Genomic DNA, 27,848 nt, shown 5'->3' with positions numbered 1-27,848 from the left:
TTGAGAACTCTGTTTTAGGGAGTACATCACCTCATCTAGATACTTCCTAATTTTAGAATAGGCTACCCCCCCAAAAAAAAGTAGTGCACTTGCAAAGTCAGTACAAACTAAAATTTCATACAATTATTTCTTTATACTGTACACTGAAATTTAAGTACATATTTCTATTCAAATTGATATATGGTAAAAGGAGAAAGTAAGCAATTTTTCAGTAGTATTGTACTGTGACACTTGTCTTTTTAGCTCTGATTTTGTAAGCAAGTAGTTAAAGTGAAGTGAAAGTTGGGGTATGTAAGACAAATCAGACTCCTGAAAGGGGTACAGTAGTCTGGAAAGGTTAAGAGCTACTGTTCAAGTTGACAAGAGCCATGTTAGTATCCACAGAGGTGGTGGTTGGAACTAGGGAAAGACCTTGGGGAGAATGCTCTTTAATAGCAGGACTTTATGGCTCCAGCTGCAATCATGTTGCTTTCCTAATTAGATGCTCAGCTTTAGCATGAATCAGGATCATATTGCATCAGCTCTGATTATTGGAACAGACTATGTATGCCACTTTTATCCTGTGCATCTGTGCCCCATTCATAAGTGAAACTGTTCCACCTCATCTTAGAATAAACGTATACTTGAGCTTACTGCTGCTAAGACATGCTAATTCTAGTTCTTCCTAACCCCCCCTCCAAAAAAAATTTTTTTTTTAAAAACAAACCTCACAACTGCTTCTGTCCCATTAGCCTAACTGGCAACACTCAAAGGGCCACCCACCTATTACCAGCCCATGCACCAGTCCACATAGGAGTCTCATTAATGAAGTGGAGCTGGTGCCCTCCTCTGCAGAACACTGTCACCTAGTGACAGCCAGAACCTGCCAATCTCAACTCTGGAATTCTGATGGCTGTCTCACTTCATTCTCCCATTTGTCCACACCTTACTCTGTACTCAGTTAGGGACAAACACAGCAATCAAGCCAAGATGAGGAGCGGGAAGGGAATACTTTACTGTGCTTTAACATGCATCATCTGATGCAATGCCAGCAAACAAAGATACATCTGTGTATTTTCCCCAGTATGCTTACTAAAATAGCTTCTGTATAGTTTTGCCCCATCAGATAGGCCAGATTTAGGAACTGTATCTATATTTATAAAATTTGTTCCTCAATCATCTTCGCAGAATAGTAACTGGCAAAGGTGTATGGAAGAAGTTGTAAGCAGTCTGAGATTTTGTTCATTCTGAAAGTTCAGATAATGGAAGTATTTTCATTTAATGTCAAGAGTGATTTTTAAAAACGATTGTAAATAAATATTTTAGGCTCTGGCTTTTGCTGAAAAATTGACATTTGTTGAATGTGATAAGAGTTTAGTACCACACCTCAAACCAGTGTAAGCCCAACTTTAATACTTGTTTACACACTATTTTGCACGATTCAAGCTTATTTACAGCCAGACATTGAACTCTTCAAACTGCTGGTGTTATAAAATGCTCATTTTATTTGAAGGCTTACAGTAAGATCATGTGGTCAGGTGATACATCACAGTAAAACTTAAAATTCTTTGACAAAAAATGGGATCGAAGTTATTTCTGTAGCTCCTTTTATATTTCTCCTCCAAAGGCACCACCACATCACACGAGTCATGAAGGGAATTGTTAAAGTGACAAAGTCCTTGTGCCCTCCCCCATCAGGTTAAGCAGCAGCTCTTTTCACATTACATTCCTATCATTTTTTACTCTGAAAGATCAAGTCATTTTACTTTTTAAAACAAGCTGTATTATATAAGATCACTTCCATCACCACTGAAAATGCAAACACCTGTTATGAAACTTTAATCCCACAATATTTTATGACCGTGAATAGTTTCTCAAACTGAAGCTACAGAGGGAATTCAGGCAGGCAGAGAGCGTAGTTACGCAGATTGATGTTTGACTGGACACTGGAGCTTCTCTTCTGAGAGGTACCATGATTGTGGAAAAGGGCAAGTGGTCAACACCTTAGCTTTAAGCCTCATATGAAAGAAGGCACTTCCAGCACCATGCTCAGTTTCTGTTGGCTACTCCCACAGGGAAAAGCATCACTTACTGAAATATTTTCTGCACCACTCTAGGTCTTTACACGTACTGACCTTGCTCACTACTTAGTGTTCATAAAGGCAAGGCAGTGTGGCTCCAGGTATGAAGAATCTATTCATGTATTTTAAATGTCCACATAAACAGCTTTGTTTAAAGCTATAAACCTTTGTGGGCATAATTGAAAAGAACTCTTGTAGTTATTTTAGAAGTTCCACGTCTGTCAGCATACTAGATGATAAACACAAATGAAGGCCCAGGAGTAGATACAAGTGCAGATACAACACTGTTTACTTGCTTGCATGATAGTGAGGCCATTTCAAACTGATCATGCAGGTGCCCAAATAGTCAATTGGTGTGACCAAAGACTTAGCATAGTAGTGCCAAGAGGAAATTTTTTAGAATCAGCTTTGATATTTAGGACACCTAATGGGTGTTTCTGAATAACACTTCTTTAATGCAGGAGAGCGACTCTCTCCTCCATCCCCACTTGAAAAGTTATTTACATGATAGACTTAGAGAGAAGATGGGGTAATTTATTCCCTTTGTGACTACCCTTGTTTCAAGTGTCAGATTATTGTGCTGTTTGCAACTAAGTAGTTCTGACTTAATTTAAAAAAAAAAAAAAGGGGGGGGGGAGGGAGGAGATGAGAAACAATGTGGACCAGCAGAATTCTTAAAGTTATAAGAAATTTTGCATCACTAGCCATCTGTTAAGTCTTGCCAATTTTTTTCTTCTTAAGATACTTTCTAAAAAAACATTAGAACAGGTTATATTTAATTATATTTGTGTACCAAAAATATATCTGTGGTAGTTAAAGCTCTAGCATTTCTCTGCTTATCTAGTAGTAGTTTCATAGAACTTATACCTCCCAACACTGACTTATGTGTAATCATTTCAGCATCCTGCAAAGATCTGTTGTGAGTGAGTTACTGCATCTTGTCTACATATTCCCAGGCACATACTGTGGCATTGGTATTTTGCTTTTGCTCAGGGTACAACAAAATTACAGACAAACATGATTTGTGGTTTAAATGGCAGCAGGCTGAAACTTTATTGGTTAAATATTTGTAATACCAGCACAACTTTCAAGTAATCCCCACAGCTGACAAACTTAAAAAAAAAAATCCAGTACTAGTTTGCTTCCCCAACTCTTTCTTCCTGACTCAAGATTGAAGGACCCCCCGCTCCACTTTGAGAGAAGAATCCACCTCACAGCAGCATCTGACAAAAGATTTGAACTTTGATGGCAAAGAGAGACCAACCTGTTAACCTCTTGCATCCCACACCAATAGTAGCTGCACTTGAATTACATCCACCCTCAAATGGTTACCTACTAAATGCCACTGGCCTATCACTTAGGTGGCACACCTCACCTCCACAAGTTCTTCATCAGCCTACAGATAGGCAAAAGGAACGTGTTCTCTTCAGTCTGCAATACTGTACCCAGACAATGTGGAACAACTATACAGTCATACACAAGGTCATATTTCAAAAAGACACACCAATGGCAGTTCTAAATTTTATTTTACAGTTTGCTTTTATGAATTCTGTAATCACTCTCACTATGAACCATGGCAAAAGTTTTGGCCAAATCAGGTTTGCCACAAATACATCTGTTTGAGTACATATAAGAACGGCCGTACCGGGTCAGACCAAAGGTCCATCTAGCGCAGTATCCTGTCTGCCAACAGTGGCCAGTGCCAGGTGCCCCAGAGGGAGTGAACCTAACACGCAATGATCAAGTGATCTCTCTCCTGCCACTCAGTCTTTTAAGCTTAACCAACAGATGATCTCCGTAACCTATCACCAAGGAGTTTCTTCCATCAGATAATATATTATGGGTAGGAGCTGGTCCTATCTCATCCCTTGCACACCTGAATGGTGTGCAAATGTAGTTCTGCTCCACCACTAGTTTGTGCACCCATAATACAGTAACTGCATCCACAGATCCTGGGCATGAAGAGAGCTACAGCTACCAAAAGAAATCTCTCCTCTACTCAGTCCCTCTTGATGCACAGACACACTACAGCAATTTGATCCCCAGCTACCAAAGGCCAGGACATAGACCATCCTACAGCAAACCAGCTGCCACTGCAGACATTGTGACCTCAGTCTAAAATGCATTGGGCTAAAGCTCACCTGGAAGCAGCCAAGAAGAGCCAAAAGGCTTCTGGAATAGTGCCATAAGATGCAAAGGTCAGCAGACATCCATCCTCATGCAGGACAAACAAGCCCTCCCCCTGCCAGTTCTACAGGGTGGCCAGATGTCTCCATTTTATAGGGACATCCCCAATATTTGGGATTTTTTTTTTTTTTAAATATGGACTCCTATTACCCCATACCCCCATCCCAATTTTTCACACTTGCTATCTGGTCATCCTACAGTTATATAAGCAGATAAACCTCCAGGCATAGCTTCTTCCTTTGTCAGTAGAGCTGCCCCATTGAACTTTGAATCTTCGGTCTATTTTGTGGAAGCATTTTTTTGGGGATGGTGATGAAAGAAGGGGCAGATCCCCAACTAATGGTTGTTGGGCAACGAGGTTCCAGGCAAGCCATCCAACGGGTCCCATTGCCAAGTTTCAAACCCTGAAGATGTCAGATAGTTGCTGTAAATACTGTGTGGAACAAGAGGCTCTCCACTCCTGATGCTGTAGCCTTCCTGACATGCTCCCAAGTTCTCATGCTGTTTTATAATGAGAAGGCAATGAATCTTTTGAGAGAGGATCTGATGTAGCCCATTCTTCAGATAACCTCTTTGCAAGATTCCCCATACCTAGCTGCCTGGGAAACAGAGGACGCTGCTGGCAAATAAGATGCTGCTGTTGAAACAGTCCAGCCCTTGAGCCTCTATGTGGGCTATAAATTACAGGATGTGATCCACAGGAAGAGGTCAGACCATAGAGAGACCCAAACTTTTCTCAGTATTCCTGCCATGACTATGGGAATCTGTCTGCTTCAGCAGCCAGTCAAACACCATATTCCTAGAATCAAGGATATGAGAGAGAGAGAGAGAGAAACTGGCAATGCATTTTGTCATACTAGAGAGACACTATATTCAAAATGTGTTATGGAACAACAAAACAAAAAAAAATCCCACCCCCTGATAATGAAGCACTCAACCCCCCCAGATGCATAATACAGTTGTATATCTGAAGGCCACTCCTATTTGGAGTGCTAAAATGACAAACCAGTAAATGGTTAGAAAGTGTCACCTCTGAGACGGAGAAGTCTTTGTTGCTTTTTAGGGATATGCAGAAAGTCTTGTGGCACCTTAGACTAACAGATGTATTGGAGCATAAGCTTTCGTGGATGAATACCCACTTCGTCAGATGCATGTAATGGAAATTTCCAGAGGCAGGTATAAATATGCAGGCAAGAATCAGTCTTGAGATAACGAGGTTAGTTCAATCAGGGAGGGTGAGGCCTTCTTCTAGCAGTTGGTGTGAACACCAAGGGAGGAGAAACTGCTTTTGTAGTTGGCTAGCCATTCACAGTCTCGTAATCTCCAGACTGATTCTTGCCTGCATATTTATACCTGCCTCTGGAAATTTCCATTACATGCATCTGACAAAGTGGGTATTCACCCACGAAAGCTTATGCTCCAATACCGATGTTAGTCTTTAAGGTGCCACAGGACTCTTTGTTGCTTTTTTACAGATCCAGACTAACATGGCTACCCCTCTGATAGCTGCATATCCCTAGTAACCTTAACATGGTAATGGAAGTAAGGCCATGGCTGAACATGATTCAGGGCCTAACAAGCAAAGGTCAGTACTCCATTACCTTGGCGGTCTACTTTCATCTCTCCAAACTCCTGCAGTATGCTCATTTTCTTTCACAAGATGCGTGCCTCACCTGGATTTTAAAAGAAATACTGTGGTAGAGGTTTGAATCTGGGGGCAGGATCCTCATTCTTCCAAAGCCAAACAGAAACCCTAACATGATACGTGCTGCTGAAAGTGATTCAACATTGCCTCACTTTGTCCTGAACCATTAAGGTGATGAGCTTCCAGTCAACAGATCACCTCCCACAAAAACATCCCAGTCTAGATGGGAGATGAACTGGAGCCTTTCAGAGGCTGCACAAGAAATCCCTATTGGCATTAGCTTGTCATAACAAATGCCCATCCAGGGCAAAGCCAGATAAATCCAAGCCCCTGGAATGAACTGGTAATAGTCTGAAAGCTGATTTAGCCATCACAGCCCTTCTTTTGTAGTCCTGAATCACAACTATAATCTGGTCAGAACCCTTAACATACCAAACAAACCTCAGAGTCAGTTAGGTCATTCACTGAGCTCTGTTTGATTTAGGAAAGAGGAGGATTCTTACCTGGAGTCTTTCAGGGACCACACCAAAGGTTAAGTAATGGAAACAAGTGAGAGAGCTCAGCACCACAGCCAATTTGGAATTCCAGTAATAACTTGACCCACCTGAATCTACCCGACAGCCTTAAGATGTGGCACAATACAGTTTCAAAGGATCTTCATTAGGAATGGTAAACATACACACAGATAAAACCATCCCACAATCATGATTTGCTTGTGTGTGTGTACAAAAAGAAGAACAGGAGTACTTGTGGCACCTTAGAGACTAACAAATTTATTAGAGCATAAGCTTTCATGGACTACAGCCCACTTCTTCGGATGCATATAGAATGGAACATATAATGAGGAGATATATATACACACATACAGAGAGCATAAACAGGTCGGAGTTGTCTTACCAACTCTGAGAGGCCAATTAATTGAGAAAAAAAAAAAAAAAAAAAAAAAAACTTTTGAAGTGATAATCAAGCTAGCCGAGTACAGACAGTGTGATAAGAAGTGTGAGAGTACTTACAAGGGGAGATAGAGTCAACGTTTGTAATGGCTCAGCCATTCCCAGTCCTTATTCAAACCGTAGTTGATTGTGTCTAGTTTGCATATCAATTCTAGCTCTGCAGTCTCTCTTTGGAGTCTGTTTTTGAAGTTTTTCTGTTGTAATATAGCCACCCGCAGGTCTGTCACTGAATGACCAGACAGGTTAAAGTGTTCTCCCACTGGTTTTTGAGTATTTTGATTCCTGGGCACATTAATTGGGGTGGGGCCTCTTCCTTCCATACCTAATAGTGCACCCTAGTCTTTACCTCTCTAAAGGGACGCAGATTCATTTTGTAAGCTACATAGAAAAATATGCCTCAGTTGTATTTAAAGAGATCTCTCGGGCTGCTTTGTTAATTATGATAGAATGAACTCAGTGCAGAATTCCAGTTAGCAGTAATATGGGCCATCTTGAGATTCTTAGGTACAGGAGTCTTCATACCTAGTCTCCCATCAACCCAGTTGCTGCTTCCTATGCAGCAGGGAAGCGATTTCAATTTCTGATGCTGTCCAAATCTTTTCCTTTGTTGTCTTAGAGATGGTGTCCTAGAGACTGAGTGATTTGCACAAGTGTTAGGACTCTGCATCATGTAGGTTGTCTACATAGGACTGGAACAGACCTCCATGATCATTTAGTCCAATCCTCAGCTATCACAGGTAACCTGTCATATCCCATTCATAAATTTATCAAGCTCCATTTGATAGCTAGTTAGATTGTTTCCCTCCCTCCCCCATTGGAAACCTAATCATCAGAGAAGTGATGTTCTAGAACAGAAGCTCTCTTCTAATTTCCAGAATAAGTTTATTCATGGCCACTTTATAGCCATTTATTCTTGTGCCATCATTGTCCTTTAGCAAGATCTCTTTTCCCTCCTAGGTGTTTAAGGGTGTGTCGGAATGAGAGGGAGTTAGAAAGAGAGCAATCATATTCTCTCAGCCATCATTTTGCTAGACTAAACAAACTTAGCTAGGCAATTTTAGTCTCCTCTCCTCTTTCTATCCAGAGTCATCAGTTCTCGCTGTTGGGGGAATTGTACTGTGCAGCACATGTACAGATAGAACATTATATGAACCAGCAGGCTTTTGGACCTCAGCCTTCTAGTGTCTAATACCACACCAACCTGTGGCATAATAAAACCAATTAAATCCTGCCAAAGCCCTGAGTGTCCCCAGCAAACTATATAGTAGCTTCCAAGTAACTTCTAGCTTTAGGAGCAGCTGGAGTCCTATCCCCCTCAATACTGGGTGAGGTATCAGAGTACTACTACTACTACTGGTTCCTTGACCTCTGCTGAGGCCTACAGCCAAAAGGAATCTCTCCCACTTGACCTGGAAAGAAACTTGCTGCATCCATGACCATTCTAGCCCTTTCTTGCTCTTCTACCCAGGGACCTTCTACACCCCGCCTCCCAACATCCTCCAACACCAGAGGCTGAGAGAATGATGAAAACCGTAGGGCAGTGGTGGATTTAGAGTTAGTGGGGCCCTGTGAGCAACTTTTTTTGTTTTTTCTTGGGGGGGGGGGGGGGGGCTCCAGACCCAGCCAAGAAAAACAACATTCTCTCTTTTCTCCCCCCCCCCCCCCCCCATCCTCCTCCTATATGATAAGTAATGGGAAGTAAATGAAAATAAAGTGAGGTACCTTGATTGGGGCAGGGGTGTGAGGTGCAGGAGAAGGTGCAAGCTTTGAGAGGAAGTTTTGGTGCTGGGTGCAGTCTCTGTGCTGGGGCAGAGGGTTGGAGTGTGGGAGGGGGTGTTGCAGCTTCCAAAGCAACTGGCACCCACACCCCGCCGGCAGCAGCTCCTAGGCTGAGGTCAGGGGGGTCTCCACATGCCGCTGCCTGCAGGGGCCTCCCACAGCTCCCATTGGCCAGGAACTGTGGCCAATGGGAGCTGCAGAGTTGGCATTTGGGGCTGTGTGTGGAGACACTCCCCACTCCCAGGGGCCACAGGGACATGCCAGCCGCTTCCAGGAGCAAAGTGGCACGGAGGAAGGGAGGCAATGCAAGCAGGGGGCTTGCCTCTCTGCGTGCCCCTTGGGAGGAAGGGGGCAGTGGGTCTCTGTGCACAGTGCATGGAGCCACCTCCGCCCCGAGGCATGTAGAGACATGCCAGCAGCCAGCCGCTTCCGGGAGTGGTGGGGGGGCCACCGGCCACAGCATGCAGGCAGCCTGCCTGCACCCTGCTGCACCGTTGGCCAGGACTCAGAGGAAGGTTGTCAGATATTTGTCCTGCATTTTGCCCCCCCCCCCACTGTTGGGTGCCCCATACCACCACACAATTTGTTTTATGGTAAATCCACTGGGGTACCACCTATTTGCCTCACAGTGGTTGGCTATAAGCTACTAAGAAAGGAGGAAAGAAGTTAGATCTCAGCTCTTGGCTGTCCAAACATTAAGCTCCACCAGAGTGAAGCACTGGGAAGTTTTTGGCACAGGTGGTGGAAGCCTAGGAAGGCTACAGTGGCCAGACCATGGAGTCAAACACAGGAATAGGTAGCCCAATAGATTGTAGCTGGAATCTCACATCATGACAGTACATTGGTGGGGTTCTTTGCGGAGGGCAGAGTAGACCATAACTGCCTCGAAAGGAGGTGAAGGAGCAGTGAACCTCCACACCCCCAATCCTGGGCAGTGCCGCTACCGCTCAGGATTTAGGAATAAGCCCCGCGCGGCAGTCGCACGGGAAAGAGAATTGGAGCTGTAAACCTCGCCTGGTTACTAGACTAGTAACCAGAACGGATGCAGGCAGCCGCTCCACTATAATACTCACCCCCAACACGTGGAGCCCCTGCCAGGGCCAGCCGGCTAGTAGCATTATTGAATCCGCTGCCAGCAGCATCCTCCTCTTCCTCTTGGCTACTTATCCACGTGGCCCAGAGGCGTACGTAGCATTCCCCCGCTGCAAGCAGCAACTCCTTAAAACCATCTCGATCCCTCCCTGGGCGTCTCACCCCCCACCCAGCCAATCGCTGTTCTTGTGCCATGTGCATTGACCCCTTCTACCAATGGTGCCCCAGGTCACAGACCTGGCCCACCATTGCCCGGAAACTCGACCCTCTCCGCCCCCAGCTGCTCCATATGTCCCGGCACCCAGCACGAGCCTCCAGCTGCAAGGCTGGAGCTAATTAAGAGCTCCCTTGTGTTTGGGGGGTAGCTCGTAATGGGCTAAAGTGTGCTGGCCTCGCTGCGCATGCTCTGAGGAGTGACGCCGCGACTCCATGTGTAAGAAGCGCATTATTTGGCAAGGGGAGCAGCAGCGGAGAGGATTAGAGAGGGATCCCCGGCTGCACAAAAAGCTCGGGGTGCTAGTTATTTAATCCCGGGAAAGGACCTAGATCGTGCGGATCTGTGGGGGAGCTACGGGGCAGTGCCTCGGATTGTGAGTTCACTGATTCAAAGTTCTCCTTGGGGTTTTTTGGGGGGAAGGAGGGAATAGAAGTTATTTGTAAAAGGAAACTGGCATGGATGCCCCTCCTTTTGCTTTTAGGGAACTGGAGAGAGTGTTCCCCAAATATAAAGGGGCTAAAGCCAGTCCTCGTTAACCTGAGGAAAGTGCAAAGTCTTGTCCGGCTGCTAGAATTTAATTGTATTTCTGCCTTGGATTTTTTTTTTTTAATTTATACTTTTGGAAAGGAAATAGTTTTGTACCTTTGCTCGTGGGGGCCATGAAAGAGAAACCAGGGAGTTGCAATTCTTGGGTGCCTGAAAAGTTTCTACTGTATGATTCGCTCCAAAATTCCAGGCAGGAATAGAGTCTTAAAATGCGGTTGGTTTGGGTGCAAATCATGTGTTTTTTTTTTTTTTTGGTTTTGTGGGGCTTTTTAAAATGCCTTTCAAGCATTTGTTTCGGAAAGTTATTACAAGCTTTCGCCCCTGCCTCCTTCCTCTTCCTCCTCCTCCTCCTCTTCCACCATCACACGCTCACACACTCCCTCCCGGCTTGGAAAGCGCCTGTAGTGGAGTTGGATGCAGGGGAAAGCCCATTGCCTTGAACGGCGCGATTTTAAAATGGTCCGACTCAGATCTGCCTCTTCTGTTGGAGGGTGGGTAGCATATTTTGCGTGGGGTGGTGTGCTGGAGGGGGTGGGGGGCTGTAGTTAGAGAAGTGGGGTGCGTTTCAGTTTGAGGTCTCTTTGGGGGGGGGTTACTAAATGGGTGGCTGCTTTGTCCCTCCCTCCTATCTTGGGAGAAGTGTAGCATACGCTCCTTAGGGGGTGGGGAGTGGTCTTCGGGGTGGGGAAGGTGTGCTGAGGGGGAGGCGAGTGGACAAATTTGTGTGTCTTGGTTGAGCCCCAGTCGTGGCACTTAACCCGGCTGGCAGCCAGACTGAATCTCATGTCAGAATAAGAGTCCCCCCTCTTTTTTTTTTTTTTTTTCTTCTTCTTCCCCTCCCCTTGCCTTGTTTCAGTCGACTGTCCTTCCTGCTGCTAAAGGTGTAGCCGGCAAAAGGGTGGCAAGGCTTTTGCCTGCAGTTTAGACATTCGTGCCAAAGATCCCCCTTCCTGGTTATAAACCCTCCCCCTTAGGGTGGGTTTTTCAGTTTAATTTGCTGATCAAGGCGATCTCTATTGATTTTTCTACCTATGATGGATCAGCAATGACTAGACAGATCTACAGCGCCTGCTTTTTTTCTTTCTTTCTTTCTTTCTTTTTTTTTTTTTAATAGGCTTATTGCCTAGATGTCTGTATTGGTCATTTCATTATGTAAAGGATTAGTGAATGTGGGGGAGATCCTTATACAGTAAATTTTAAAGGGGATATTTCCCTGAACACTCAGTATTTATAACCGCTCTAAATTTTATTAATTATGGAAAAGTTTGCTGTGGAGGATGGGGTGTATTTGGAAGGCTAGTACTTAATATGTTGCATCTTCAAAGTTCTTCTGAGGAATTATTATCCCTGTCTTCTATATGGAGAAACTGAGGCATAGAGACTAAGTCAGTTGCCCAAAACCACTGAAGTAGTCTCTGTTGTGTGTCCCCTGATACTGTTCATTAGGGTGTTACCTTTTTATGTTTTTTTTCCCCCCTTAATCAGATCAGACCTAGATACATATATGCATGCTAAGTCTGTGGCCTTTAGACTCTCATATGAAAGTCTAAATGAGTCACTTAGGTTTTACTTTCTCTTGTGTTTTCCCAGCTACCCCTGCCCTTTCCATTTTTATCTTCCCATTTCCAAAGTCAGAGGTTCTCAAACTGGTCCATAGACCAAGATTAAATGTGCACATGAAGCAGCTGGAAACAAGAACTAGCACCTACAGGTGTTTAGGCTGTTAGATGCAAAGGACAGTGAGGCCTATAAATGCAGCTGGAAGTGAGACAGCAGCTTTGCTGCCTCTACTGGAGACCACTGCTGCACAGGAAGAGAGGAAGTGAGCTACCCTTGGGGACAAGAGAGACACCAATGAGACTGGAGTTACCAGCCATCAGTAGGAGAAGAGAGTGAAGTGTCTGGGGCAGAAGAGGATCCATGCACATGCTTCCCTGCCACTTGGAAAGAGGAGGGGCAGGAAATTGGGAAGCATATGCAGTTGGAATAGAGGACCAGGTGGCAGAGAAGCGCATGCAGAGGAGGAAGAAAAAGAAGAACATAACAGATGGGAAAGGAGAGAACCCCCCCCTCACCCCTACCCCCAAGTTAGTATATTAAAGGCAGATGAAAAACACTAAATACTTCTAGAATATTGCTTTTCCGTGTAAGCAAATGCTGTAGTTGGCACGGGGGTATTGTGAGCAGTCCATTAGACTGACTTTTTATTAAGAAATGGTACATAATATAAATGTTGGGAGTCCCTGCTGTAGTTTTTGTGGAAGTGGTGCCACAGTGACACCTTCTGGCATGAAAGGCAGAGAAAATACAGACTAGCCAAGTTGCAGTACTGTAGACATAATCCTGGGACTAACACGGCTACAACAACACTGCATGCATGTTGCAGTATAAGCAGTGACTGTATTAAGTGTTACCAGTGTGACAGCTTGTTTGGGGGGGAGGGGGGGGGAAGGGAAATTGCTCACGCTTGCTATCCTCTCTCCAGCACAAGACTCAAATGTTTAGTTATCACAAGTTATGATATATATGGCTACAGGGAATTAAATATACCCGAATGATATTTTATAATACTGCTATTTAGTACTTGTATACCATTCTTCATGTGTAAATCTCAAAGCACTTCACAAACATTTGCAAATCTGAAATTAAGTGACTTGCCAGGATCACACAAGAAGTCAGTGGCAGGGGTAGGAATAGAACCCAGCTCATCTGATTTCCAGTCTTGTATTTTGGTCTTTGGACTATAGACTGTACTATAATTTATGTATCGAGAACTGGGAAGACTGGATGTCTTAGCATATGATAGTCAACTTGTGATGCTCAAGTCACATGAGACTATTTGTGGCTGGTAGCTATCAGGTGGTGTAGGATGGGAAGAGAGAGGAAAATCCTCTCCTTCCTAGCATTTGAGAATGGAAAGTAAGAAAAGAACTTTGCAACACAAGCCTATGTTGTGATGATACATCAACATGTAATGATACTGCATTATTTGCTAAAACATCACAATTCAGTGCAGCTATTTTGTGGCTCTCTGCGACTTCCTTTAGTGATCTGCAGGTGTTCTCTGGTGATTACCACTGATCTAATTTTGGCATCTCCTCAGGGTAGTTTGGTTCAAATCCAGCTAACACTGGTAATAGTTGAATATGGTTATCATCTAAAGTCCCTGAGTCCTACATGAACTGAGTTGATAGCCAAAGATCACTTCTCAGTGGACAACCATATCCATAACTGGCACATTTGCTGATTTCATCATATAGACCGGGGTTCTCAAACTTCATTGCACCGCGACTCCCTTCTGACAACCGAAATTACTACACGACCCCGGGGGGGTCTTGGGCTTTGGCCTCAGGCGGCAGGGCTTGGGCTTCAGCCCTGGGCACCAGCAAGTCTGTCGGCACTGGTGACCCCATAACAACAGCGTTGGGACTCACTTTGGGGTCCCGACTCACAGTTTGAGAACCTCTGATATAGACTAAGAATTGAGTGGGTGTGGCAGTTGAGCTGCTTTTCAGCTGGAGTCTTTAAAGTGAGATGAGAGAGTTTACAATATATGCTTTAATTCAGCTGAATATTTGTAGCGGTCCCTTCTGGCCTTAGAATCTATGAATCCTCCAGTTCATCCCTTCCTTCATGGTCTGGGGGGGGTGGAGGACAGGATTGCCTGCATTGCAACATGCTCATAACACTTGCAGCTCTACATTAAGATCAAATTTCAGGCTCCAGGGCTTTAGCCAGTCACCTACAGGGGTGAGGAAGGATGCCTCCCCAGGCACATGTGATCAGATGCATTCTGAGGGTTATTTTCCTTTCTCAGAAGTATCAGAAATTGGACACAGGCAGAGACAGGACACTTGATGGAGTGGGTCAGTGCTCTGACATGGCATAGAGAATCCTCTTTCTTAAATACCAGGCTTTGTTTCTTGCTCAGATGGTCATATCATAATGATCCCCAGATTTGGGGTTAGGAAGGAATTTTCTCCTAGGTCAGATTGGCAGAGACCTTGGTATTTTTTCTTTTGTTTTTCCCTAGCAGGTGATCCATGCCCTATCTCACCAAATCAGTTCCCTGCCATTTCAGGGGCCTCAGGCTTTGGTGATACCTAGATCTCCTCTGGTCTCTGCTTGTGGCACACAGTAGCTTAGTCTCCTAAGGACTGAATGCTTAGTTGAACTAAAATAATTGGGTCAAATATAGGGGTATCTGAGTGAAATTTAATGGCTGGTGATAGTTACAGGAGATAAGACTAGATGATCTAATGGTCCATTCTGGTATTAAACTCCATAAAACTATCTCCCAAGGTAGCCCCACTAAGCTAGAATTCCTATAAATGGGCAGGGCAGTATGAGGGCTTTCAATGCACTAATTGTGCTATACCTGTTTTGTGGATAAATTTTAAGAACTTAATGCTTCCATTAATGGTACCTTTCAGCAGTGCTGAAAGCACTTTTGAAGAAAATAAAATGAAGCAGAAAATTGTAAGTGGAACTTCTTAGTTGTGAAAATTAAAATACTACAAATGTGATGAGCCCAGACTTGAGAACTTAGTTGTTTAAATTATGGCACATTGTGCCTTCTGAAATGGTGTCCATGTTGTGAGGTCCCCAAGGCAGTTGCTAAGCAACTGGAAGAGTCCTCGGTGACTCCCTCTTGAGAAATTTAGAAGTCAGGCTGAGACAACAGGGTGGCTGTGTCGAACGCAGTTTAATTTTACTTCATGGGTAGGTCAGTGTCAGTTTTTTGTGTGTGTTTAACTTGCCATTGGAAAACATCACCACTCCCTATGTGTAGATCCAGCAGAGAACATTATAGTAGTTTTATATCTTGTTTTCTGGTGCAGAAAACATTTGTAGGGATACTGAATCTGTTTACTTGGGGCATATTATTGAATATTTTTTTTCGCTTATGCATGTTAAGGGACTTGGGCATGAACACATTTTGTCTAATTTAGAAATCAAAATAACTGTAAAACTTTTAATATATTTATAAAGAGATCCTATCCCAGGTGTTGGATACTTTTTTAATGCTTATGTAACCCATCCATCTGAGAAACAATATGCTTACTTTTCTAATATTGCACAAGATGTTAAAGCTGGGGCTTTTATAACTGTTTTGTGAGTAGGGTTACAAATTCTCTAGAGTATTTATATGGCATACTGGATACTCATGCCTGTAAATCTTTTCTATATAGATACCTTCGAGTACAGGCTTTATATAAATCCCATAACAAAAGAGCATTTATGTTAATTATATGGGGTTTATATAAAGTAAGACAAAACATTTTGAATGTGTATAGTATCTTTCAAACAAGGATCTCAATGTGCTTTTATTCGGTAATATTAAAGGTTGAATAAATGGTGATTGTGAAACTGTTTGTTTGGTGGCAGGGGCTCTTGGGGGCAGTGTCCTTATTGGGGTGAGAATTGGTCATTAATGTAAAAAAAAAAAAAAAAAATCAGTGATGGAGACAAGTATATTGGGTACTTGTGAATTCTTGATGTGACGTAACTAATATTTATAAAGAGGCCCAAAAACTTTCTCTCTGTTCACAAAGCCAAAATTAGCACTGTTGCTCCTACCTTTCTGAAAACCGAGTAGATTTACTTTTAGACTTGGGGTTGGGGTTTCCCCAACCCCTGGTTTTTATATAATGCCTTTCATATTTGAGGTATCAGTGTTTTGCAAGACCAGTGTGGAAAGCGTAATCTAGTAGCTCCCTCACAGTATTAGATATTAGAAAGTCAAGTGAAGAAATGTTGCCTTCATCCCCTTCAAATCAGCACCCTGTTGTCTTTAACTTACATCTGGACACTATTGGAAATAGACAATCTGCCTTTTAAACAAGACATTAAACTGGAGTCTAACAATGACGCATTCCACCGTCCCCCAATAATGTTGCACCTCTTCATCAACATTGAAAATGAGTGCATGTCCTCACTAGAGACTTGATCCTGTAACCTTCCTGAGACAAAAGCACAGTTAACTTTGCCTTAGTCTCAAATATTTAACACTATACTATGTTCTGTTGATGTGCATCTGTAACTTTCTTAATTTTAACAGGAGTTACTGTACAAACAAGTACTGAGGAGAACATAACTGGTACACCAGATAACACACGGTGATCTGTATGTGTTCTCAGTGAAATACAAGTTTTGTTTGTTCCACCATGCCACACCTACTACATAATAAATCAAATAAAATGCTGTGTTAAAAATGTTACTTAGTTTCAAAGTCAAGCACTTGAAAGCTGGGAAATGACAGACTTTTAGGTTGTGAGCGACCTTAATTCTGCTCCCTTATGCAAATGTGTTGTGATACAGTCTTTAATTACAAGATTACATACCAGTTTTTTCCACAGGACCCCTGCCTCATTCAGTACATAGGGTGAACCGTGCTCAGGGAATGAGGTAGCTATTCAGTATTTTTATCCTCATCATTCAATTGGCGGTCCTTTCTTATTTACTGCAAGCCATCCAGTGCCTGCAATGAATACATAATTATTCATTTTGTCATGGTCTTTTCTAGGGTACTTATTGCTACAATATCTGAATGCCTCACAAACATTAGTATCAACAGTATGAGTTAAGAGTATTATCCCCAATTTTCTGATGGGGAAACTGAGACCGAGATTGCCTGAGGCCACTTAGTGACTCAGTAGCAGGGCCAGGATTAGAATTTAGGAACCCATGACTCCTATCCCTGTGCTGGTTCCACCAGACCACGCTACCTTACTCCCCGAGGTGCTGTGCCTCACAGCTCCCATTGACTTCAGTTGCAGTTGTCCGAGCTCTGCTCTTTTGCATATCAGGCCCCAGGTGTCTCAAGTGAGGTAAAGGAAAAAGTAAAAACAAATGTTATGTGCAACTGTGAAAACAGTCATCCCCCCGATCATACATCTTCAGTAGGGTTTGAACACCAAACCTTCTGCAATGCAGAACAAACTAGCTGACAGCGGAAGACGGTTGTTATCTGGTGTATATAATCCGTATGTAGGGTCTGGGGGTAATTGGAGGTGGGGGGCACAGTCTCTTTCTCTTCTCCCCTGCCCCCTCCAACGAGTAGGTGCAGGGAACTCCTTCCCCATGTCATGTTTTCTGGGGGCAGGAGGGAGAAATGGACCAGGGGGGAGAGGAGCAGATGGGAACACGGCTGCTCCCTTTCTCTACTCCCTTCACACTCAGGAGAAGCTTTCTGCTTACCTGGTTCCCAGTGCAGAGTTTGTTTGCTGCTGCCCCTGCTTTGGTGGCCATGTGGGCCCAGTCTTAGATTAGGATGTTGAAATTCAGTTATTTTGGCATTCTGCCAAATTTGTTTTTCCTGTCATCTCAAGCCACAAAAAGGAAATGGTGACGTTCAGAAGTTTATTTCTTGACTAAACCTGAATGGAATAGCATGGGATAAAGAAAACACTCTGCTTTGGTGCTAGGGCTTTTACTCTACCAAATGTTCTATGCCTCTGCTGCAAACAATGAAGGTGTTAAACCAGACGTAGGCAAACTACCGCCGGTGGGATCCTCCTTCCCAGCTCCTGGTCTGGGAGGCTAGCCCCCGGCCCCTCCCCCGCTGTTCTTCCTCTCCCACAGCCTCAGCGCACTGCTAGCGCAATGCTCTGGGTGGCCGGGCAGTGCAGCTGCAGAGCCCGGCCTGACCGGTGCTCTGTGCTGCACGGTGGCGGCGGCATGGCTGGCTCCAGCTGGGTGGCATGGCTGTAGCACCGCCAGCCACTGGTGCTCCAGGCAGCACGGTAAGGGAGCAGGGGAGGTTGGATAGAGGGCAGGGGAGTTTGGGGTGTGGAGAGGGGTCAGCGGGCAGGGAACAGGGCTGTTGAATGGGTGCAGGGGTCCCAGGGGGCAGTCAGGAAGGAGGGGGGGTTGGATGGGGCGGTGGGGGGCAGTCAGGGGTGGGTGTTCTGGGGGTGGACAGGGAGCAGGGGGGGATGGGGCAGGGGTCCCAGGGGGGCCATCAGGGAACAGGGGAGGTTGGATGGGGCAGGAGTCCCATGGGGGGGGGGGGGGGAGGAGGAAGGGGGGGCCAAGCCTGGCTGTTTGGGGAGGCACAGCCTCCCCTACCTGGCCCTCCATACAATTTCTGAAACCCAATGCGGCCCTCAGGCCAAAAAGTTTGCCGGCCCCTGTGTTAAACCATCCCCCACATACATACATCCTCCCCAAAGGCTCTGGAATTTTTCTCTAATGGAGAGTGTTAGACAACCTGAATATAGGCCTTGGTACCTGCTTCCCCTGGATAATAAAGAAACTACAATCCTAGAGGATGTAAAAAATGAAGGATAATCATGAAAACTGTCTGGTTTATGGATTGACTTAGAACAGGACTGTTAATTTGGAAATTTGGGTTCTCTTGCTGGCCTTGCCACTGACTTGCTATATAACCTTAGACAAGCCGCTTAAACCTCTCCATGCCTTGGTTAACTTGTCTGTAAAATGGGGATGATGGTACCTGCTTATTTCTGTAAAATACTTTGGGTGTTACAGATGACAGTATAGAAGTGCAAAGTACTGTTTGGAACAAGAATTCCATGTAGTACTACCACCTTTTTTCTTTTTTTTAAATAATTGATTTTATAAAAGTGTGGGTAGCTAATCTTTGTTATGCCAGCATGCATACACTTCCTGTGATCCACTAGATCATTATTTTTCTAGAAATCATTACTAATATAGTTTGTTTCCTGTTTACAGATTTTAATGAATTTACCTCATAAGCTGACAAGTTCATTTATAGTTTTAGGAAATGCAAATTCTTTGAGGGCCTAGAGGAGAAAGGCATAACAAAAAACAATGACTGGAAGTTAAAGCCTGACAAACTCAAATTAGAAATAAGGTGCACATTTTTAGCAGTGAGGGTGATTAACAATTGGAACAGACTACCAAAGAAAGTGGTCCATACGCCATATCCAGTCTTGATTTGAATATCTCTTTCTAGAATATATGCTTTAATCATACATAAGTTTTGGTACTCAGTGCTGGGGTAACTGAAATTCTGTGGCCTGTGTAGGTCAGACTAGATAATTTAATGGTTTCTTTTGGCCCCAAAATCTATGAATGGGTGTGGTGTGGTGGTTTATTTTTTTTTTTTTCCTTGTTGCTATTACTACAAGAGAAGTAATCTATCCGGAAATCTGTTTCATTATTTAATAAGTCTTGCTGATTGGTTAGACAATCTTTGCTGTTCCCTTATTTAAAGAGAACTGAATTAACATTTTGCATCACTGCAGGTCTACAGGCTTAAAGTAGTGTGTGTTCAGTCATAATTGTCTAGAAACATGTAGAAGGACAGAAAAGATAAACAACTAGTCTGGTTTTGAACAAGAATTCCAGATACAGATGTGCTAGGTGTGTGTGTGTGTGTGTGTGTGTCTCTCTCTCTCTCTCTCTCTCTCTCTCTCTCTCTTCTCCCCCCCCAACCCCTTGCAACTTTTCCTTGCACAGGCCCAAGTGAGACTTTGTCACTTTTTCTGGGTAGTGTTCAGAGGAGTTTGTTTCACTGCATTATCCTTTGAGGTTTTTTTCTTTTGGGGGGAGTGTATGTATCCTTCCAGCTGATGTGGGGCTTTAGCTTCAGTTCAATATGAAAAGCTTTGCTTTTTCTATACTTGGAAGAGGATGATTTTATAGTAATTGTTAAATGGAGTTGGAGGCAACTAATGGATTACACATTGTTGATCTGGAAATGATCTACTGAGGGATCCGTTATTCCTTCCAGAATGAAAAAACAGCAGTCTATAGACACCTGGGGTCTGGTGTCCTCAGAGCATCAACAAGGCTTATCCCCTGACTTAGGGCTTGTCTACATGGAAACGTGAACCAAACTAACTAATTCATTTTAAATTCATACCTAATTTTAGTTCTACTTAGTCCTTGTAGACAAGCTCTTGGAGATACTGCCTCATCATACAATTCTTGTGGCTGAGAGAGACACTGAAGCCCACCAGTTAACCAGAGGCATCCGTGAAGGGAGTGCTCGGTTTGTGTCACTCCATCTCTAACAGCTCAGATATGGGGTTGGAGTTGAGAATTAAATGAGGGCCTTACAAACGGCACTTTGTTTTTCTTCATGATTGGATTGAGCCCTATCACTACATGGACTTTTACCATGCAGATTATTTTTGTCTTAATTTTAGCCAGGAACACTGGAAATTAACTCTTTTAAGAGGACCACCTTATTGAGTTTAAATACCTGTTAACGAGTAAGGCTGTACAGTACCGTTTCCCTCTCTCCCCCCCCCCCCCCCTTTCTTTCACCAGAGTGAAAAGTGTCTAGCACCAATTAACTACAGAAATAAATCGAGAGAATGCTGGAGGGAAGTCTAGAAACTAATTTTCCCAAGAAGAAAATCGATTGATCTTATTTTTTTTCATTCCTTAATAGAGCTAACTGTTGAGTAACTTTTGCAGAACTACTTGCCTCAGAAATTTGTGCGACCAGAGTATTTCAGAACGTGTGTGTGTGTGTGGCACACGTCAAGATTAAAATGACAGCTGTGATCACTGTTCTTATAGCCCTTCTAAATAAGGATATTTTAAATATGAGGGAATGTATTTGTGCACACAAATATCGTCTTTGATTAGAGATCAGGTATAGTGAGTTCAGAATAACTTTTCCTTCCCTCCCTACTTCCAGTGAACCATCTATTTAGTTTCAGAGTAGCAGCCGTGTTAGTCTGTATCCACAAAAAGAACAGGAGTACGTGTGTCACCTTGGAGACTGACAAATTTATTTGAGCATAAGCTTTCGTGGGCTACAGCCCACTTCATCAGATGCATGTAGTGGAAAATACAGTAGGAAGATTGTATATACACAGAGAACATGAAACAATGGGTGTTACCATACACGCTATAAGGAGGGTGAGCTTTTATCAGCAGGAGAGAAAAAGAACTGTTTGTAGTGGTAATGAAAAAACAATTGGAGAACACTTCAATCTCCCTGCCCACTCGATTACAGACCTAAAAGTCGCAATATTACAAAAAAAAAAAACACTCAGACTGCTGAACTGAAATTAATTTGCAAATTGGACACCACTAAATTAGGTTTGAATAAAGACTGGGAGTGGATGGGCCATTACACAAAGTAAAACTATTTCCCCATGCTTATTCCCCTTCTCCCTCCCCCTCAACCCCCCAAGTTTCTCATATCTCCTTGTCAATTGCCGGAAATGGGCCATTTTCATTACCACTACAAACAGTTTTTTCTCTCCTGCTGATAAAAGCTCACCCTCCTTATAGTGTGTATGGTAACACCCATTGTTTCATGTTCTCTGTGTGTGTATAGATATATGTTCCACTACATGCATCCGATGAAGTGGGCTGTAGCCCACAAAAGCTTATGCTCAAATAAATTTTAGTCTCCTCTATTTAGTGTGGATAATTGAGAGGAGGAGTGAATTGTTGTATTTGGCTACATTGTACCCTGTTTCCCCGAAAATAAGACATCCTCCGAAAATAAGGCCTACTTACAGTTTTGCCTCTCGTTGTAATATAAGGCATCCCCCCGATAATAAGACCTCCCCGATAATAAGACATCCACCGATAATAAGGCATTTTTCATTTCTGAAAAATAAGACATCCCCTGAAAATAAGACCTAGCGCATCTTTGGGAGCAAAAATTAATATAAGACACTGTCTTATTTTCGGGGAAACAGGGTAGCTTACCTGTGGAGGGAGGGGGGACTGCTTATGATGTCACCAGCAGTGGTGAAATTGCCTCTCAGACCTGACTTGGAGAAGGAGCCAAAAGACCGGGACAAATATTAATTCCTCAGTACTCACAATGCCTATAGGAGTTTGCTTTCAGTAATAAATCTGGGGAGGGCTTCAAGAAAGAAATTTAATTGGGTGATGTCTGGTTATTTTAATTTACTCTTTTCGCTGACTTCAGTCTCAATATGATGTGAGCCGCCAATATTTTCATGATCACCAGAGTTACATGTGCATCAGAAAATGGAACAGATTGGTTACTGACAATGGTCATCAGCACCCACTTTCCCTCAACCAGTATTGAAAATGGGTTACCCATTAATGTAGATGGGACTAAACCACATCAGCACCATCACAGAATGCTGTTGAAAATGTTGCTGTCCCATCTGTACTAGCAGTTAAGTCACCTTCTATGCTGCTTCATCATCAGAAGGTCAATTTCCTTGTCTGGTATATGTTGTCAATACTGAGGACTTCCAAAGTCTTTATGGGGACTAGAATATGATCTGCATCATGAGGTCTCTTGTCAATGATTATTCACACAGCCTCAATATAAAAATGAGTAATTTCATCACTATACAGTCATGTTGCAAATTAACATGGATAAATCTATAGGTCATTGCAGAAAGTCACATGACTGACTGGTTTTAAGACACTTCCAAGAATTAGAGGAGGAAGTAAACCAAAAGCTTTCATGTTTTAATAGGTTCACAGCAAATCATGTCTTGGACTGAACTGTGAACCACATAAAATGTGTATGTACATACACATGAGAACCACCTATTACATTAGTATAAAATATAATCCTGCAATTCTTATCTTTCATTTTAATCAGATAGTGAGTAAAAGATGATATATCTGGCTAAGGTGGGTACAGTATTAGGTTGGCACTCTGTGTAGAATTATATTTGACATGGAATTTCCATGTCAAGTTTGTTTGTTTGTTTTTGTTTTTTTAATAGCTGACTAATGTCCACTGAGACGAATATGCTGTACCAACAGTAGGTCTTTGGTGACTTAGGCACATTTTATTTATGCATTAGGTTTCAAACAAGATCACGTTAGCAAACATCTAAAATATTAATTATTGCATTATTCTATTTCTTCTTAGGACTCTGGCCTTAGATTTGATTGTGTGAGTGGATGGGAAGGAAGTCTTCCCTTCACCTGTCTTCCAAAAATTGTGATGAAAGCTCTAATTACCTGATAATCAGATTTAACTTCTCTATGTATGCATTCTCTTTAAATGCATATATTTGAAAGTAGTTTATACTGGTAAATTGGTTTCAAATTATCTTGCTCTTCTGCTGTTGATTAGAAACCTGACTAGTGCTGGTAGATGAGTGGCACAGCCTCCTCTCAGGCCTTCCGTGTATATTCTTCACTAGACACCAGCTAGAAGGTGGTGTGGAAGATGTTCTGTGAGTGGCACTCTTTCCTCTTGGGCCACATCTGTTCTAGGAGAAAAGTGTAATTTTTAACACATTAGCTGCACAAATGTAACCTGAGGTAAACCCCAGGGGGAGCTTAAGAGTTTACATCAGCCAACTAATGTGTTAAAGCTATGGCTTTCCTTATTACCCGAGGATTTTAACACGTTCATGTGCATGGCTCCTTTTTTTCCTAATGAAGACAAGTCCTTGAAGACAAACAGTACCACAACTGGACTTCAGTGGCTCAAGAAGGTGGAGTTCCTGAGGTTGCTTCCTTAACAAACACTTCTGGAAACGAAGGGCGTCAACAAGTGGATGACTTGTTTTTTCAGTATTTGAAAAACACAATTTGTGTAATTAATGGTTCCAAAGCTGAGCAACTGCTAATCATCCATGTCAACATCAGCTGGAAACTGCTGTTCTCATTAAAACTTTAGTATCTGTAACTATGCATGAGACAAATAAAAATTCTGTTCTCATTTACAGGGGAGGATGACCCTCAGTCCAAATACTTTTACTTGCAAGACAGATACAGTGGTCTATGTATCCTTGCATATCTATTTGCTACAGTGAGCTGTGCACTATAAACCTTTTACTTATTTCCTTTAGTGGAATAGGTAATAAGCAAGAAGTATATCTCTCTTCCTCCTCTCCCGCCCCCCATTTGATTCTCCATAATATTCCAAAGATCTCCTTACAGAACAATATACTGTACCTTGCAAATGGTTTGTATGATTTTTAGAAGGCTTTTAGTTCTCTCTCTCTCTCTATCTCTCTCAAAACTTCACAAGTCAGATATTTGGGATGGGAGAGAAAGTATGTGGTGTACTCTGGAATGGTCTGGTCTATACATGCATTTTATAACCTTCTTAACGCAACTTGCAGGTAGAAAAGCTTCTGCAGGACTTTGTCAGAGTCTGAAAGAGGTAAAGGTTCTTGCATGTTACATCTCTAAGTCAGCAAAGAGTACTATCTTCTGACTGACTTTTGGGGCCATGTATTTCACTGTAGTATAGGGAAGCTGGGGTTAGAGAAAAGAGGCACAGTGGGGGATTCATTTTTTCTTTACATATACTTTCAAAATAGTTTCTTTTTCAGTAGTATATGGATAAGGCATTTGAAACTTCCCTCTGACTCTGCATTGTCTCATAATTAATAAAAATTCTCTATAGATGGTTGTATTACAATTTTGGTCAACAAAAAATGTATCCTCACTAATCGGAGATGATGGCTTAGTAAGCAGGCCAAACATCAACCACCTAGAACCACATGTTTGAATCGTGGCAGTTGAAGTAGGTGTGCTAGTTGGTAAATGGATCACTGCTCAAGGAGTTCTGGAAAAGGCACCTCTGATATTAGATGTTGAGATACTATGACAGTTCTGACCACATAATTAGAATCTTGTGGGTTTTTTGTTTTTTTTAAGAATCTTTAGTCTATCTGTCTTGTATGTACATTAATGGTCTTCTAGGGCTCTTCATCAGAGTATAGTTTTGCCCTAACCTCCTGATCAAAGTACCTCTTTCCAAGAACATTTGTGCTTTGTAATTATGTCCTATCTGGTTGCTGTCTTTCACCCCAGAAATGGTTGCTTTTTTGTTTTTGGGTAAACTGCTTACTGTAAAACCACATTTTGTGATGTGTTTGGGATCCTATGGAATTAAAGTGGGGGTTTACAGAAATAAGATGATGGAAAGTTGGAGTACAATCTGCATTGATCTTTAGCAACGAGAAAAGATGGCTTTGGTCTGATGGATGGGTATGTGTGTATTGCTATATCAAGTTCTAGACAAGTGTCAAAATAACATTGCTGGCTTAAGGAACCAGTGACCATGTGAAAGCTTGAAATCCTGTACTTCAAATGGTATAAAATATTATTTCTCTATTCCCTTGAAGGTAAAAGTGCATGCATCCCCTGACTGCACCACAGCCCCTACAACTGGTGGAGAATTCTAGATCCTAAACAGCCAGTATAGATGAAGCCTAGCAGCTAAAGAACTTTTTTCAGTAATGATTAGTTGTCCAGTGTAGATGGGGCTTCAGATTTCTTTCTGCAAGAGATGACTCTAATCAGTTGGTTAAACCTCAAATTCTGTTTCATGGTTGATATAGACTGCCACAAACTACTGATAAACGATCAGATGTGTTCAGTTCACTGGATTACTGTGGTGTTAGTTTATCCCTTTGTATTATCTATATTCATTTCCCATTAATGTATTTAGCAAACATCACCTCGAGGAAAAAAGTTACCTTAACCTGTAAGTTCTATTGTGTGTTGTGTGAATCTCTTTACCCTCTGTCTTCTCTGTGTCAAAAGATGCTCACAAATTTATCACCGTCATTTAGACTCCCTCAAAAGATAAAATTCCTAATTGTTGGCAACAAGATGTTGTCTCCCTCCCCCCTCCAAGATAAATTGCAGTCCATGGGCCAGATGTGACCCACAGCCCTCATTATCTCTACAGAGATCTATTAATAGAATATAGAAGCATGGCCTATGGAGACCACAAGCTCAATGTGTGGTGCTCCATCATGATTTTGGAAGGCAATCTGAATCAAGATGGGGCACCACATTCTGGAATTCTGTATTAATGATGGTGGCTACAGTCAACTTCATTTTGTACAAATAGGTGTGGCCCTCAGGCCCTTGTTTAGACTTCCTCCATTAAATCAGTCGTGACTGATTTCTTTTCCCTCTCCCCTCCGTAATTTTAACACTAAGTTGTCTCAACTAGACTTGTTACTTCAGACTTAAGTGTAGGTGGTTAAAAGTATTGATATGCTAATGATAAATGTTCATCTCTCTCTGCTGTAAAGTGTTATGCTCAACTCCAGAAATCTTGTTTCCACATTTCAAGTAACCAGCAGTGGAGCTAGGGATGTGGAAACCCAATTTTCAGGAGGAATCAAGCAGTTGCTGATGCTAAATGGAGGAGGGTGGCAAGAAACGTGATTTATCTGGTATCTGACTGCTAGTTAAAGGCTTTGGCATTCAATAAGCCATAAATGGCTATAGAGCAATGGCGGGCTGGGTTCAACTTTCTATCACAGCAGGAGACACCAGAGAGAATGATGGAATACGTTCCCTGAGGATTCTGTAGACACAAATGAAAGGCCAAGATGTTTCACTTACTGATTAAAAAGAGTTACAGACAGCCATGTTGGAATGTCCTATCTACCACCTGTTTGTTTTCTTGTTTTGGATGTTGCCATTCTCTGTAGCCTGCACTAAAGACTCTTTTAGTCTCTTTAATCGCTTTAAATCTGTGGATGTTCTACAAGTAGGTGATGTATTAAATATGAATGGAAAAAATTATTGCTGCAGACTTGTTTTTTGTAATGTCAAGTTAGCTATTTTGTGTGTATGAAAATGGTAGGTATCCCTCCTTCAAATAGTTATTCCAGTTCTTGAAAAATGTGTTTATGCAGCTATTGTAGATTACTTGCCTCACTAGGTTTATTAATTATGCCTTCACTAACACACTTTGTCAACACAACAACCCAGTGGAGAGAGTAGCTGACAGGGTCAGTTATATACAAGTAAAAATAAATCTGTCTGGTAGCATTGTTGAAGCATCTCCAGAATAGCGTCCTTGTAAGTATTTTAGTCACAAAGGTCCTGATCCTGCAAGGAGCTTCGCACAGGTAGGTATGCATGAGAGGCGTTGATTTCAGTGGAGCTCAGTGTAGGATCAGAGTCAATATGATTGATTGATCTGTACCCCTGGACAATCAGGTTGAGACTATACTATTTCCTGCAATGTAAATAAATAAGTATAATCTGGCTTTTAGTTCTGTCTGCTGTAGTTTTGTGTTTAACAAAATGCACTGCCGTTTCCTTTTAAATCAACTGCTTTTTTGTCTGCTTATTAGCTAAGTCGGCCTCTTGCTAAGACCTGTTGTGAGTTAATGATTCAGTCTTACCAGTGCATCCTCTATGAAGCTACATCTGAGTAGACAAAGGTGAAACCGCTACACAGAATTTTTTGGACTTGGACCTGGCCTTTCTGAAGAGGCTGTGCATCTTCTTCCATCTTGTTCAGTAGTTTATTCCCTTTTTTGACAGAGGGTGGGGGTTTTGTTTTTGTTAGGCTTTTTATGCTAGATGACAAAGAATTGAGAAGATTACTTTGACTTTATCCTTGACTGTTAATTTTAAAATAGCAATTGTAAAACTAGCACTGAGGGTAAGATGTTATTGCAGTTACATTTATTTGTACACTA

The 27,848-nt window shown here is 42.5% G+C and overlaps 1 protein-coding gene and 1 long non-coding RNA gene across 11 annotated transcripts in view; one reads left to right on the top strand and one right to left on the bottom strand.

The window, feature by feature from the left end:
* Positions 1 to 27,848, top strand: part of GATAD2A (GATA zinc finger domain containing 2A) — a 110,176-nt gene that overhangs the window by 14,396 nt on the left and 67,932 nt on the right. For 2 of the 10 annotated variants that reach the window (XM_054013437.1, XM_054013432.1), the window contains exon 1: positions 10,162 to 10,306. The exons of 6 other annotated variants lie outside the window; for them this stretch is intronic. The gene's annotated coding sequence lies outside the window, so the exon portion shown is untranslated. 2 more of the 10 variants (XM_054013434.1, XM_054013433.1) reach the window with 2 other exon arrangements.
* Positions 3,146 to 9,871, bottom strand: LOC128828636 (uncharacterized). Its single transcript, XR_008443217.1, has 3 exons — positions 9,698 to 9,871; positions 5,849 to 5,920; positions 3,146 to 5,046 (listed from the first exon to the last, which is right to left on the bottom strand). It is a non-coding gene; the product is annotated as an uncharacterized LOC128828636 (long non-coding RNA).

The sequence above is a fragment of the Malaclemys terrapin genome, chromosome 24, assembly GCF_027887155.1.
Source record: "Malaclemys terrapin pileata isolate rMalTer1 chromosome 24, rMalTer1.hap1, whole genome shotgun sequence".
Lineage (NCBI taxonomy): Eukaryota > Metazoa > Chordata > Testudines > Emydidae > Malaclemys > Malaclemys terrapin.
Note: the sequence above shows the minus strand (reverse complement) of the source record. Positions and strands in the feature narration are given on the sequence as shown.